Source organism: Sceloporus occidentalis, unplaced genomic scaffold (genome assembly GCF_023333645.1).
Source record: "Sceloporus occidentalis isolate IW3139 unplaced genomic scaffold, rSceOcc1.0.p SCAF_21, whole genome shotgun sequence".
Classification (NCBI taxonomy): Eukaryota; Metazoa; Chordata; class Lepidosauria; order Squamata; family Phrynosomatidae; genus Sceloporus; species Sceloporus occidentalis.
This window is the reverse complement of record NW_028317001.1, coordinates 6,998,597-7,014,213: the sequence shown is the minus strand read 5'-3', so window position 1 is coordinate 7,014,213 and position 15,617 is coordinate 6,998,597.

Here is a 15,617-nt window from a genome sequence, read left to right as displayed (position 1 = left end):
CTGCATAATGCTCAGTCAGAAGATGGAGTCCCTGCATCAGAGCCATCTTCATCTCTAAAGGCTCCCCATTGTCATATTTGGACAATACAGGAAAGTCGGGACCCTGTTTTCATTCTTCATTAGAGGAACGTATTATAGGAAATAACCTTTTTCTTTTTAATAAAAGATGGTAAGGTCTTTTTGTTATCCTTAGTCTCAGCCAAGAGACTTTATTTAAACAATTTGTCCCAGTAAGAGCTGGAAATGTCAAATTTTGTTTGTAATGGACATCTGTGTGTCAGTTCTTTGGTCAAATCTGTCTTTGTAATGGAACTAAACCAGCTGTGATCTCGAATTGTATCGAATCACATTTTGGCTAGTGTCTCCTGAATAGCCACTGTCTTAAACCATTTGTAAATGTTCTGGCAGAACTTTATTTTCTGACCTTAAGTGTTTTTGTTTGCTTGTTTCTAACAAGCGCTGTTACAGCTCTAGAAAAAATGAAAATAGGCGAGACAACTTTTATTGAACATAAACTATGGCAACCACAAGTGGGATCTGTAGATTCCCATAACAAATTGAGGTGAGCTGTAACTATATATATATACACACACACACACAGCTATTGGATTTGGTCTCACAATAACAATCTATGGAGGCCTTACGACCTTCATAAAATCTGTATGAAAATGGAGTATTTGGTGTTGAAGGCCCAGGTTTGGAGGGGGGAGGAAAACCCTTCCCTTGAGGAAGAGCAGGATCCTCCAGCTTTAATTGCACAGAGGTGTCATTAAACACCAATATATGAACTGTCTTATACAATAATAACATAAATACAAACACAGTAATAATAAAAGATCATCAGACCCAAAAAGTCTAAGAGAATCGACAACGCAGAAAGAACCGCAACCTGGAAACATCACCCGAGGAGACTTTCCGCTGTGACTTCTGCAACCGGACCTGTTTATCCCGGATTGGCCTTTTTAGTCACCAACGCGCTTGTGCAAAGCGCGGGATGAGTCCTTCGTGATCTTCATTCGCGAAGCAAAGCCAGATATATATATATATATATATATATATATATATATATTATTGAGATCACATTCCTCTTCTGAGGAATGAACTCCAGTTAATATTTTGTTTTGTCTTAACAGAGGCAGACTGGAGCAGAAGCAGCAGGCCTTTCTTCTTTGGACTTGCTGTCTTTAATCCAAATGGCTGCCGCACCTTAAGTTGCAGCTTTGCCTCTTCTTTTGAAAAAGGGGAGCACAATAAATAAATAGTTTAGACAACTATCCCCAAAGGAGTGACTGAAACATCCAACTAGGTGAGGATTGTGCACCTGGCAAATCCTTTTGGTAACTCTCTCTGATCCCTTCAGTCCAAGCGAATCATGGAGGGATTAGGTCTAACAGTTGCCGGTTTTGACCATTCCTCCTTAAGCACTCTCATGAATTCAGATGGAAAGGGCACCTCATCCCTAGCCGGGGAAGGCTCAGGAAAGGAATCTTTTTTGCCCTTGGGAAGGTCAGTCTCCTCTTGGTGAGGAGTCGGTGGTTTTGGATCCAACTCAAGGACTTTAATGGCCTTCCTTAACAGAATAGGAACATTGTCAGCACAGAAAAGTCTAGATCAGTGATGGTGAACCTTTTAGAGGCCAAGTGCCCAAACTGCAACCCTAAACCCACTTATTAATTTCAAAGTGCCATGTCCCTCTGGCTTTCTAGTAACAAACTCTGGCAAACTCTGTGCTGGGGCGACGGCACATATGCCCACAGAAAAGGCTCTGAGTGCCACCTCTGGCACGTGTGTCATAGGTTCGCCATCACTGGCCTAGAAGATGAAGATGAAGAAGGCTCAACAGTTTCATCATCATCAGACCACTCTCCTTCCTCTGATTCAGAGGTAGCAGTGGATTGGGATCTGGAAAGGCCTCATCCTAGAGGAGTGTCTCATTTTCTTAGACTTAGAGGACTTGACTCTAGATGGCAGTCTACGCTTGTGTTTAAGCTTAAGGTGAGCAGGGCCATCAAGGGATGAAGTCTGTTTCCCTCCCTTTTTTGATTGAATTTGAATTTGCCCACCACAGAGGGTTTGGGCGCAAATTTACCCCTTTCAGATAAGGGAATGGCGTCCCTGGATGGAGGTGAGGCAGGGTGGGAGGATGAGGACTCTCTGGCCCTGTTAGACTGCCCAGGAAGCCTGTTGCCCTCGGAGTTGGAGTCCCTGGGAGGAACTAACAGGGGCTCTTTTAAAAAGCAAGTCTCCCTATTTGGGGAGGACAGGGAAGAAGAAATGGCTGCGGTAAGGGCAGATACCAGTCTAGCCAACTCTGGTGGGAGTGGTTGGGGTGAAACGCAGCCGCACATTGCGGCGTTACTCACATTACTGGAGTCCTCCATGCGAGCCACTCCCTCCTGATATCGGGACAGGTCGTAGTGGCCGGGCGCATTAGAGCGCGGAGACGAGGGATATCCCTCCTCCGGCTGCACCCCGCAGCCTCCAGGCCGCGTGCCAGAAGTCTGTGCCAGCTCTCTCTGTGCTGCAGGGGCCCTTGGCAGATGTCCCAGGGATGTCCATCTCCTCCAATCCATGTCTATCCTGCTCCATAGGAGAGAGGAAGATGGGGAAAGGAGAGGGAAAAGGTTTTTTTGTTTTTAAAGTGAAGAGAAAGAAAAAGAAGGGAGTCTGGGAAAAGCGACCCGATGGAGCGAAGGCAGGAACTAGACTGGGCAACAAGGGGAATGGGTTCTGGTCCTACCTGACTGGAGCGAACAGAGGGAACCAACCCTTATAAAGGATGGCTCCACCTTCACCGCTGGAAAAGATGACAGTTATGGAGGGAGGAGCCTCTTTCTTCAGCCTAGCCCTGATGGAGCTGGGCCAGACTAATTCCCTCCCTCCCAGGCTGAAAGATAACAGTTATGGAGGGAGGAGCCTCTTTCTTCAGCCTAGCCCTGATGGAGCTGGGCCAGACTAGTTCCCTCCCTCCCAGGCCGAAAGATAACAGTTATGGAGGGAGGAACCTCTTTCTTCAGCCTAGCCCTGATGGAGCTGGGCCAGACTAATTCCCTCCCTCCCAGGCCGAAAGATAACAGTTATGGAGGGAGGAACCTCTTTCTTCAGCCTAGCCCTGATGGAGCTGGGCCAGACTAATTTTCTCCCTCCCAGAGATGTGGTGGTGGTGGTGGTGATGATGATGATGATGATGATAATATTATGAGTCAGTTTGAGAGGTATGCAGGCACTGTTTCTGAAAACCAAGAGAGAGTCACCTTCCAAAGTGTGTTTTGAGTGCTTTTAATGCTAACAAGTCTCCCTTGTTTTGACAGTGATAGTGTGGTGATGATGATATGAGTCAGCTTCAGAGGCATGCACGCACTGTTTCTGAAGCCGAGAGAGTGTGACTTTCCAAAGTGCCTTTTCTGTGTGTTTTTGGTTCTTTAATGGTGATATTGATATCAGCAAGCCTCTGAGGTAAGGCCAATGTAAATTTCACTTGCAGTATCACATCCGCGCCGCAACGTGCGGACACTAAGCATCCGGCACATCAAAATGGCGGCGCCCATGTTTATAGGGCGCTGCCATTTTGACGTCCTCAGTACGTATTAGGGGTGAGGCCTGATTGGACGCTGCGTCCTCGGCCAACCCCTAGTATATACTGGGGGCGGAGCCAAGGTGAGTCTGGAACGGGCCTTTGTTTCTTTCTGTTTTGGGAGAAGAGAGTGGGAAGAGCTTCAACACGAGAGATGGTCCTCTCTTACCTGAAAAGAGGCCAATGTATATTCACACACACAGACCCTTTGGTTCCCCTCTGAACATAGACCCCCGGAGCCTCCCAAGAGAGAGAAGGAGGCCTGGCAGCCAGAGGAGCCTTTCTGCCTTGGTAGGGAAGGGAAGGGAAGGTGGGGGCCTCCATGGGGGCCTCCCCAGTTGGGTTCTTCTGTGAGAATAAGGACTGAAGGGGAAGAGGCAGGAGGAGGAGGAGGAGGGCCTTACTTGCTCCAGCCCCCAAATCTGCCTCCCTACAGGAGACCCTGCAGCCCCCATCATTGCCTCCAAAATGCCTTCATTGACTGCAAACTACATTGAACCTTAATAATAATAATACCAACATAATAATACAAACATAATAATAATAATAACTAAAACCAGAATATTATTTATTAAGGATGTTTGAAGATAATTTGGACAATAAATATGGGAAGGCGCTGTTTTATAGGACAACCTTAGCTAGAATAATGTTTGCACAAAACTGGAAGTCAAAATCTCTCCCAGAAAAGGAGGTTGCCTGAAGGACTGAGACTGGTCCATTGTGACCTCCGACTGATACTCCTTGCCTAAAGGATCTAGACTGCCCCATTGGGATCTCAGGCTGATGCTCCTTACCTGAATCATTGAGACTGGCCTATTGGGACTTTAGGCTGTGGCTTCTTTCCTGAAGTCTATAGACTGGCCCATTGTAACTTCAGGCTCATGCTCCTTACCTGAAGGATTGGGACGAGACTATTGTGAGTCAAGGCCTGTGCTCCTTACCTTACTTGAAGGACTGACATTGGCCTCTTGCAACCTCATGCTGATTCTCCTTGCCTGAAGGATTGAGACGGGACTATTATGAGTTCAGGCTGGTGCTCCTTACCTGAAGGATTGAGATGAAATTGTTGTGACTTCAAGGTGGAGCTCTTTACCTGAACTATTTAAAGTGGCCCTTTGCAACCTCAGGCTGAAGCATTGAGACTGTCCCATTGTGATCTCAGAATCATAGACTCATAGAGTCCTAGAGCTGGAAGAGACCACTAGCACCATCCAGTCCACCCCCTGCCATGCAGGAACTCTCAATCAAAGCATCGCCGACAGATGGCCATCCAGCTTCTGTTTAAAGTCGTCCAGGGAAGGAGAATCCTCCACACTCCTAGGAAGGAGTATGTCAGTTAATTCCTCCTAATGTTGAAGTGGAATCGCTTGTCCTGGAGCTCGCATCCATTGTTCCAGGTCCTATTCTCTGGAGCAGCAGGAAACAAGCTTGCTCCCTCCTCAATATGACATCCCTTCAAATATTTAAACAGGGCTGTCATATTACCTCTTAAATATCTCTTCTCCGGGCTAATCATCCCCAGCTCCCTGAGTCTTTCCTCATAGCGCATGGTTTCCAGACCCTTCACCATTTCAGTCGGACTCCTTTGGACATGCTCCAGTTTCTCAACATCCTTTTTGAATTGTGGGGCCCAGAACTGGACACAGTATTCCAGGTGGGGCCTGACCAGAGCAGAATAGAGTGGCACTATTACTTCCCTTGATCTAGACGCTATACTTCTATTGATGCAGCCAAAAATCGCATTGGCCTTTTTAGCTGCCGCATTGCACTGTTGTCTCATATTCAGCTTGTGGTCTACTTGAAGTCCTAGATCCATTTTCATTCAGCCAGTTGCCCCCCATCCTGTATCTGTGCATTTCATTTTCCTGCCCTTAATGCAGTACCTTACATTTCTCCGTGTCGAATTTCATTTTGTTAGCTTTGGCCCAGTTTTCTAGTCTGTTCAGGTCATTTTGAATTTTGATCCTGTCCTCTGGAGTATTAGCTACTCTTCCTAATTTGGTTTCATCTGCAAATTTGATAAGTATGCCCCCAATTCTGTCATCCAAATCATTGATAAAGATGTTGAATGGCACTGGGCCCTGGACAGAACCCCACTGGACACCCCACTGGTCACTTCTCTCCAGGATGAAAAGGAGCCACTGTGGAATATCCTTTGGGTTCTGCCAGTCAACCAATTACAAATCCATGTAACAGTTTCCTTGTCTAGCTTGTTTCATGTTTTTGTTTTACGTACTGTTTAATTTGGTTAACTACTATTAAGGGACATAGCTATGATATGAAACCTTTTAATAAATGAACAGGGATTGCAATCCTATATATTCATATTATCAGACATAACTCCAGAGAATGTTAGCCTTTTGGATGCCAGAAGGTTCCTCTCCTTCTTCAGAGCAAGAAGCAACACTTCAGCTGCCTTCTAGAAGATAAAGCAGAAAGGCTTCCAAAAGGACTGAACCCTTGGGCAAGTCACACTCTCTCAGCCTCAGAGGATGGCCATGGGAGACCCACTCTGAAGGAACCAGCCAAGAAAACCCCTTCAGAGACTCCCATAAGGTCACCATAAGAGCTGGAAACAACTGGGAGGCAGACCCCAAGAACAACATTGGGAAATAGGTGCAAGCCTTGCCTTGGGAAAGTGTAATGACTGGGCTCCAGTCAATGGAGGTCTTCTTCAGGCAGAAAAGGGAGGTTTATGCAAATGCAGAATGACATCACTGCTACGGAAGGCTCTCTTGACCAATCAGAGAGCAAGATAAAGGTTCTTCTGGAAGCTTCCATGAGAAGGAGATATAAGGCCTGAGAGAGCAAGAGACAGTTGGGGGAATTGTGTCGGTTGGAGATCGAGAGAGAGAGTTAAAGAGCGGATCTTGGAAGTTAGTCTCAGAATTGGACACTTAGGTTTATTTGTTTCTTTAATGGCTTGTATGAACTGAATATTATATACATACAAATATTGTACCTGCAAGGTTCTTAATAACTTGTGTGACTTACATTTCAGTTATATTTTGTTATTTATAGTAAATATCTCCTTGGAGTATCTACTACTCGACACTCCTTTTACATGCGGTTTGGCTGCTTGGACCACCGGAGATCATCAGAGTGAGTCAGTTGGAAAAGCCCATCTCACTCCAGAAAATAAAGGTCCTTGAGGAGTTTGCACTCTACGTCTTTCTGTAATAATAGCTACAAAACTGATAATAGCATTTGGGACATTTAGTCTTTTAATAAAATATGGCAGATTTAAATGCTGCTTTAAAACCTCTTTCCATCTGCCAGCTTTGGGCTGGTTTTGGGGGGAAATGAGAAAGTGTTGGGAGGGAGGGACTGCGAACAGAATTAGGAGATGCATTGCAGGCTATGGACAGTTTGCGGACAAGTAAGGTCCAAAACACACAGCAGCAATAGTCCAGTTTGTGAGCGCTTTAACTGCCCTGGCCCAGTGCTAGGGAATCCTGGGAAATGGAGTTTATTGTGGCACCAGAGCTCTCTGTCAGAGAAGGCTCAATGTCTCACAAAACTACATTTCCCAGAATTCCCTAGCACTGAGCCAGGGCAGTTAAAGCAAGAGAAAAGGCTACTTCTGCCTTTCAGATCCAGTTTGCCCCAAATCCTTTATGATGCCAGAAACCCCTTTGTTAGGAAGTGAACCCCAAATATCTCAGGAAGGCCCTATATCTCCCAAGGCCCCCTCCCTCCAGGACCCCCTTCCACTCTTCCCCTCAGTCTCTCTCTCTCCCTGAAGGCCTCAAACTGCCAACTGCCAAGTGCTGAAGAAGAGGTGGCCATTTTGTGTTCTGGAGGCCATTTTGTGTTCTGGAGGCCATTTTGTGTTCTGGAGGCCATTTTGTGTTCTGGCAGCCATTTTATTGTATGCTTGTGACTGTGGGGAATATTGTTCCAGAACCTTCTCTGAGCCTCAGTTGAACAGAGGCTTCTCTTTCTCTCCTGAGGCTCCAGAGCGAGAAGGAGGCCAGGCTCCTTGGGCCAAAAGGAAGGAAGTGTGTCTTTTGTGTCTCTTTTCAGAGAGGGTTTTCTTATTACAAAGCTCTGCTCCTTCTGGGGTTTTAACAGGGATCAGAAATGGGAGGATAGTTTTAATACAAGCCTTATTCTTCTAATTCACAAACACTGGGCTTTGGCTCCTAAGAGGAGGCTTGTCCCCCAAACAAGGCCAAACGTGGCTCCTTTGGGAGGTTTTAAAAGTCCCCCCAGTTTCCTTGTTATCTCGAGGGGGAGAGAGGCAGGCCAGCAACAACAAAGAGCCCTCCTTCCGACCACCATCTTGAGGGGGAGAGAGGCCTATGTGAGAGAGCAGATGAGCTGGACTTTCCCCCTTCCCTACTGTCATTCCCTTCTTCTTTTGACCATCCATTAAGAACCCAAGCCCTTCCTCCATCCCATCTGCCTTGGTCCAGGCCTTGGAGGTAGACAAGAACTACTGGACCTGATCCCCTTCTCCACCACCTCTCCCTTCTCCTTTTGTGTCGTGTCTTTTTAGATTGTAAGCCTGCGGGCAGGGAACCGTCTCACTAAAGAGTTGTATGTACAGCGCTGTGTAAATTTACAGCGCTTCATAAATAAAGGTTAATAATAATAATAGTAATAATAGATTTTCAGGCAAGAAGGAAGGAGACGGACCAGAATAACTCATATTACCAAGAATGAAACAAACCAACATAGAATTAAACAAGAACAAGAAGAAGAAGGATTAGAGACTAAAACAAACTACTTATTTTGTAAAGGAAAACCACTATTAGGAGGCTAAAAACAAGACATGGGCGCTTCTACCCTTTTAAAACCGACTCAGACTGTATCTGCACTGGAGAAATAATCCAGTTCTGAAGTGTGTTAACTCTTCTGTTTCCATCCTATGGAATCCAGGGATTTGTAGTTTGTTGTGGCATGAGAGCTCTCTGGCAGAGAAGGCTAAGTGTCCAAAGGTAAAATCCCAGGATTCCACAGCACTGAGCGGTTAAAGAAGTGTCAAAGTGCTTTATTTCTATAGTGTGGATGCAGCCTTCTTGGGAAAGGGGCTGATGCTGGGGAAAAGCACTGGTGAACTCTGGAGGTTTCAGCAGATGATTTATTTATTTATTTATTTATGATGTACTCCTTTCACATCCCCTAATCCCTGCCACTCTAATAAGGCATGGAGTATCTGTTGTGTAGGGGAGCTGCAGTGAATCTATGCTAGGTCCAGGGGGCTTTGTTTGGTGCAGAGGGAGGAAAGAGATGCCCACCTCTGCATCGGCCCAAAGGAGGCATGTGTCACCTGCTTATGTCACCAGCAGGATGCTGTTCTCTGTGTCTTTGAATGCTGCAGGGTTTCTTGCCAATCCAATCCTAACCCTGGTCCCTTTTCTCAGGAACTTCATCTCGGCCTCCTTGTACACGGCTTTGGGGCCTCTCTTGCTAAAAGTGACCCAGTGAAGGGCCACCAGGACCCCTGCCCACCTGATGGCCAACACAGAGGCCAATCGGAGGGAGTTGGGCTCCAACAGAAAGAGGCTATCGAGGTACAACAGCTCTTTGGTGAGTCACTATGCTATTAGCTTCATCTGTGTCACTGCTGGGCCAATTTATGAAAGGAAGCAAATAAAATACTGTCCAGATTTGGCAGAGACAGTCCTGATTCATCCTCGCATTTTCAGGGGCTTTTAAAAATGTCCCAGTTGCTCTCTTCTCCTCCCAATTTCCCCCGTCTCAGCTCTCCTCAGTTCCTGAGTGCAACTGAGTTTGCAGCCCATCAACTCAAAAGTGGGGAGAGGAGAGGAAAGAAGGACACAGGATATGGCCCTTCCCAGGAGGCTAAAGCAAAAGCAAACTGCTGTGCCCTTCCTAGCTTTTGTGATCTTCCTCATAAACAACTTTGGCCATCTTCCATGCCTTCTGGGTTGCTTGTCCACATGTGTCTTGTTTTCCCCATCTATGAAATGTTGGGGGATATGGGAGAACATCTCTGGATCTAAATATTGGGTGGGCCCAGTGGCCCTCAAGCCCAGAGTGCTCCCCAGAACTGTGATTAAAAATGACATTAGCCTCTGAAATGTAGCAAGAAATGTCTAAATGCACCATAATTCTTTGGTAGCTAAATGTACTGTATGTGTTGGGATAGTGAGTATCCTAATCCATCATCAATATCCCAGCCACGGCCTAAATTATATTGTTTATTATATTGCATATTACAGTGGAACCTCGGGATACGAAATACCCGGGTTACGAATTTTTCGGGACCCGACAAAATCCAATTGGAAATAATTGTTCCGGGTTACGAACGTTTTTTCGGGTCCCGAAAAAACTTTTGGTGCTTTTCGCCGCGATTTTACACCAAATCGCGGCTTTTCCCCATTAGCGGCTATGGGGATTCGGCTTGCGAAAGCCGTTCGGGTTACGAAAGCGGCCGCGGAACGGATTACTTTCGTAACCCGAGGCTCCACTGTATATTGAAAAGATTCAAGACAAACTGGATCTCAAAGGCAGTAACTTTTTTCTTGCAAACAGAATTTAAAGTTTATATCCTGGACTGAATTCTGAAGTGATGAAATAATATTTGGATGCACCATGTGCTTTCCTCCCTTTTGCTTAGTCTCTCTCTGGATGAGGGCTATTTTCTGTTTCAGGTGACCTATGCAGATGTGGCGATATACTTCACCGAGGAAGAATGGAAACTGTTGTCGAAGAAGCAGCGACTTATGTACAATCATATAATGATGGAGAATTATGGGAATGTGACCTCTGTGGGTAAGGATCCGGAATCCACTAGCATTATAGAATCATAGAGTTGGAATAGACCACAAGGGCCATCCAGTTCAACCCTCTTCTGCCATGCAGGAATACACATTCCAATCACCATCCAGCCTCTGTTTAAAGACCTCCAAAGAAATGGACTACACCAAACTCTAAGGGAGTATATTCCACTGTCGAATTAAAAAAGATATCTAAATAAAACTTTATTTATATACCACCTTTCCTGTAGATCAAAGCGATTCACAACATAGTAAGCATGTGACTGACGCTGAAGAACAGCCAGTTGGGGCTGATATTTATACTGAAATTGTTGCTTGGGGGCAGAAGCAGAGCATTCAAAATTGCTTTAGGATGTTTTAATTGCTTTGGAATGGTTCCTGGGTGGGGAAAGAACAGGATTGTCACACCGGCTCTTAGTTCCTTCGTAGCTCTGAATTCTGATCCCATTCACAAGCCAATGTATAGCACAGTCTGAAGGCGACACTCCCAGAACTCAACAATAACATAGCAGAATACAGAAGCAAATCTCCAGATATAGGCATTGGCCATGCACTAAACACTTTCAACACTTAAAAATAATTCACAGTCCTTGGTGGTTCTTTATCCTGAGTTGCAATATAAAACAAATATTTACTATCTCTCCTCTCTAGCTTCCATCCACTTCACAATCTCCTGTACACACAACTCCAACCCACATCAATCCACATGTGAGCTGTATCCTGTATTGGTTGTGAGTCATCTCCTGGTGCCACAGAGCATGAAGCATCCTCTGCAGTTAGCTTGCATCATGCCATGTGCTCTGACTCTGAACTCTATGGCAGTCTCACAGGAAATGAGGCCACTTTTCCATTAAAATAGTTTTACATATATTTAATGGAATATTTTTCAACGGCCTGACTATCTGCTTCTACTGATTTCCTCATGGCAGTTCCCCTTCAATCTCTTCTTTGGTAGCTCCTATGAGTAAGGATACAATCATGATATGGATTTGGGGGCATCCAGAACACGGTCATGCTCAGGTCACTCATACCAATTTTATTAATTTGATCTCAAATAGGGAAGGGTGAACGTGGGGCTAAATCACTTTCCTCTCTTAACATTGAGATTCAGTCTTGTCTGTCATTGTCCTCCTTTACAGAAGAATTTGTCAGGCATGAGAGAGTCCACACAAGAAAGAAGTCACATAGATGCCAGCATTGTGGAAAATGTTTTTCTTCAAATGCACACCTAGTGATACATCAGAGAGTCCACACAGGAGAGAAGCCACACAAATGCCAGCGTTGTAGGAGATATTTTTCTTCAAAGTCATACCTAGTGATACATCAGAGAGTCCACACAGGAGAGAAGCCACACAAATGCCAGCATTGTGGGAGATGTTTTTCTTCAAAGTCATACCTAGTGATACATCAGAGAGTCCACACAGGAGAGAAGCCACACAAATGTCAGCATTGTAGGAGATGTTTTTCTTCAAAGTCAGACCTAGTGATACATCAGAGAGTCCACACAGGAGAGAAGCCATACAAATGCCAGCGTTGTGGGAGATGTTTTTCTTCAAAGTCATGCCTAGTAAAACATCAGAGAGTCCACACAGGAGAGAAGCCATACAAATGCCAGCGTTGTGGGAGATGTTTTTCTTCAAAGTCATGCCTAGTGATACATCAGAGAGTCCACACAGGAGAGAAGCCATACAAATGCCAGCGTTGTAGGAGATGTTTTTCTTCAAAGTCATGCCTAGTGATACATCAGAGAGTCCACACAGGAGAGAAGCCATACAAATGCCAGCGTTGTAGGAGATGTTTTTCTTCAAAGTCATGCCTAGTGATACATCAGAGAGTCCACACAGGAGAGAAGCCATACAAATGCCAGCATTGTGGGAGATGTTTTTCTCAGAAGCCAAACCTAGTAAAACATCAGAGAGTCCACACAGGAAAGAAGCCATACAAATGCCAGCGTTGTGGGAGATGTTTTTCTCAGAAGTCAATCCTAGAGACGCATCAGAGAGTCCACACAGGAAAGAAGCCATACAAATGCCAGCGTTGTGGGAGATGTTTTTCTCAGAAGTCAATCCTAGAGACGCATCAGAGAGTCCACACAGGAGAAAAGCCATACAAATGCCAGCGTTGTGGGAAATGTTTTTCTCGGAAGTCATACCAAGTGATACATCAGAGAGTCCACACAGGAGAGAAGCCATACAAATGCCAGCATTGTGGGAAAGGTTTTTCTTCGAAGTCATACCAAGTGATACATCAGAGAGTCCACACAGGAGAGAAGCCATACAAATGCCAGCAGTGTGGGAAATGTTTCTCTCAGAAGTCAAACCAAGTGACACATCAGAGAGTACACAAAGAAGAGAAGCCACTTTATTTTTGTCAATAACGAATATATATAAAATTTAATTCAGTGTTGCCAAGAAAAGGCCCTTGTGATTGTGTTTGTAAGGTTTATCTGTCCATATGTCTGTTGTAATTTGTTAAGTTTAGATTTTAATTGTTAATAGTATAGATAGTTGCTTTGGGTTGTGAATTTGGCTGGGGGTTGTGGGTTGTGGTATAGGTTATCTAGATGGGGAGCTGGGATTTGTTGCAGCTGTCTAGAATAGTTATGGGAATGATAGCTTTTGCAATGTGTGGGATGTTGGCTGAAGAAAGTTGGAGGCTTGTATTAACAGAAAGGGCTAGTTTCTGGGGGTGGCAAAGGGGACCTTGTTTCCTGTGGGGCATAGACTGTGGGAACTGGAGGTGGGGGCTAGGATTGGAAGAGGTTTTGGGGCTTGCAGTGGGCAGTTCTGACTCTGTGTTCTCAGTAAAGTTCTTTGCTATTTCAACACACTGGATTCTTTAATACACAGAAGTTCTGCATTTGCACAAAACTGAACCTTTCTTTTCTCCTCAGTCCTCACCTCCATTCCCAGCCATAAGAACAGCAGAGGCAAACACACATACACACAAATACACAGGATACACAAAGAGAGCTTGATTTCCAAAGCAGAGCCTTCCTTTCTTGCCTTTCCCTCCTGAGTCCAGCTCTGCATCTTGGGCTCCATTGCAGTCTCCTCAAAGGAAGAATGGAGGGAAGGAAGGGGAGACCACTGAACCCCCGGCGCATACCTTCCTTTCCCACAAAGGCCTTAGTGGAATAAGCAGCAGCATCTGGGCCCTGGCAATCCCTGCGCATGCTGAGAAGGGGCTTTGAGAGGGATGTTGTGGTCGGCCAGGACCAAAAGCCTAGGCGACTCCAGCAGCAGCTCATAGACCAATTGTGTCAGCTTGGCTAGGGAGTCTGTTAAGGAACGGGGCGGAAGTAGGCCAAGAGAATCACCAGTCTTTCCCTAGTCTTTAAGCTGAGGTAAATACATTCAATGTGGTCCATCATATGGATAGGTATCCTGCTCAAGGCAAGATTGTCTTCATGGACCAAAGGCAATCCCCTTACCTGCTCACTGCTCAGGTCTCCGTGAAACAAGCCAGGTCAGCCTCTTGGTCCAGTAGGAGATCATGGACTATGTGTGTTTTATTTTTGACTGACCTGGCATTACACAAGAGCAGGGAAAGGTTCTGTGGTTGGTTTGGTATGCTCTCCAGGTCTTTTGCGATAGCAGGGGGAATGGAAGGGGAGAGAGATATCTGTCAGGGTCTTAATTGCAGCCCCTCTTGAAACACAAAAGGCAGTACTTTGAAAAAGAATAGCTTTTATTGAAGAAGAAGATACATGTCATAGAAGTGACTTTTTTGTCAAGAATGAAAGAAAGTATAAGCATATCCCTTTTATAACCATATGAATCCACCCCGCTCTATTTACCAATGAAGCTAATTAATTGGATAGCCCTTTCCCGCACAGCGTTCTCCCGCCCTTTTCTGCGCAGTGTCCTCCCATCCGGGATTCTGGCAGCTCTCCTAAAAGCAATTAAGCTCTCATGTGCCTTTTCTCAACCACTGCACCTGTGGCCTTGGACCTCAGAACTCAGCCACACAACAGTTTTCATTAACATTATGGCTTAACAATGTATATATATCCCCATCAATCCCAATCTAATATGATACCATGTGAAAATATAATAAGCATAAACCCATAATACAGTATAAAAATACCAATAACTCTCTAGGTTCCCCCTCCTTTTACAGAGACCAGTCTTTTAAACTCAAGCCTCTGTTAGAAGTATGATTCCCACACATTCCAATCCTAGCAAACAAGCAGATTCTCTATTATTATTATTATTTACGTTATTTATACCCCGCCCTTCAGCCCTAATGGCTCTCAGAGCTGCTTACAATCATTATTTTTAATAAGACGGTTCCCTGCCCTCAGGCTTACAATCTAAAAGACAGGACACAAAAGGAGAAGGGAATGGTGAGGAGGGGAGGGGATCAGGTCCAGCAGTTCTTCTCTCCCTCTGAGGCCTGGACCAAGGCAGATGGACTAGAGGGAGGGCTCTTCTTCTTCAGGCTAGCCCTGGTGGAGCTGGACCAACCTATTCACTCCCTCCCAGGCCGAAGGATGACAGTTATGGACGGAGGAGCCTCTATCTTCAGGCTAGCCCTAGTGGAGCTGGACCAACCTATTCACTCCCTCCCAGGCCGAAGGATGACAGTGATGGACGGAGGAGCCTCTATCTTCAGGCTAGCCCTGGTGGAGCTGGACCAACCTATTCACTCCCTCCCAGGCCGAAGGATGACAGTTATGGACGGAGGAGCCTCTATCTTCAGGCTAGCCCTAGTGGAGCTGGACCAACCTATTCACTCCCTCCCAGGCCGAAGGACGACAGTTATGGACGGAGGAGCCTCTATCTTCAGGCTAGCCCTGGTGGAGCTGGGCCAGCCTATTCACTCCCTCCCAGGCCGAAGGATGACAGTTATGGAGGGAGGAGCCTCTATCTTCAGGCTAGCCCTAGTGGAGCTGGACCAACCTATTCACTCCCTCCCCGGCCAAAGGATGACAGTTATGGAGGGAGGAGCCTCTATCTTCAGGCTAGCCCTGGTGGAGCTGGACCAACCTATTCACTCCCTCCCCGGCCAAAGGATGACAGTTATGGAGGGAGGAGCCTCTATCTTCAGGCTAGCCCTGGTGGAGCTGGACCAACCTATTCACTCCCTCCCCGGCCGAAGGATGACAGTTATGGAGGGAGGAGCCTCTATCTTCAGGCTAGCCCTAGTGCAGCTGGACCAACCTATTCACTCCCTCCCAGGCCGAAGGATGACAGTTATGGACGGAGGAGCCTCTATCTTCAGGCTAGCCCTAGTGGAGCTGGGCCAGCCTATTCTCTCCCTCTCAAGCCGAAGGATAACAGTTATGGACT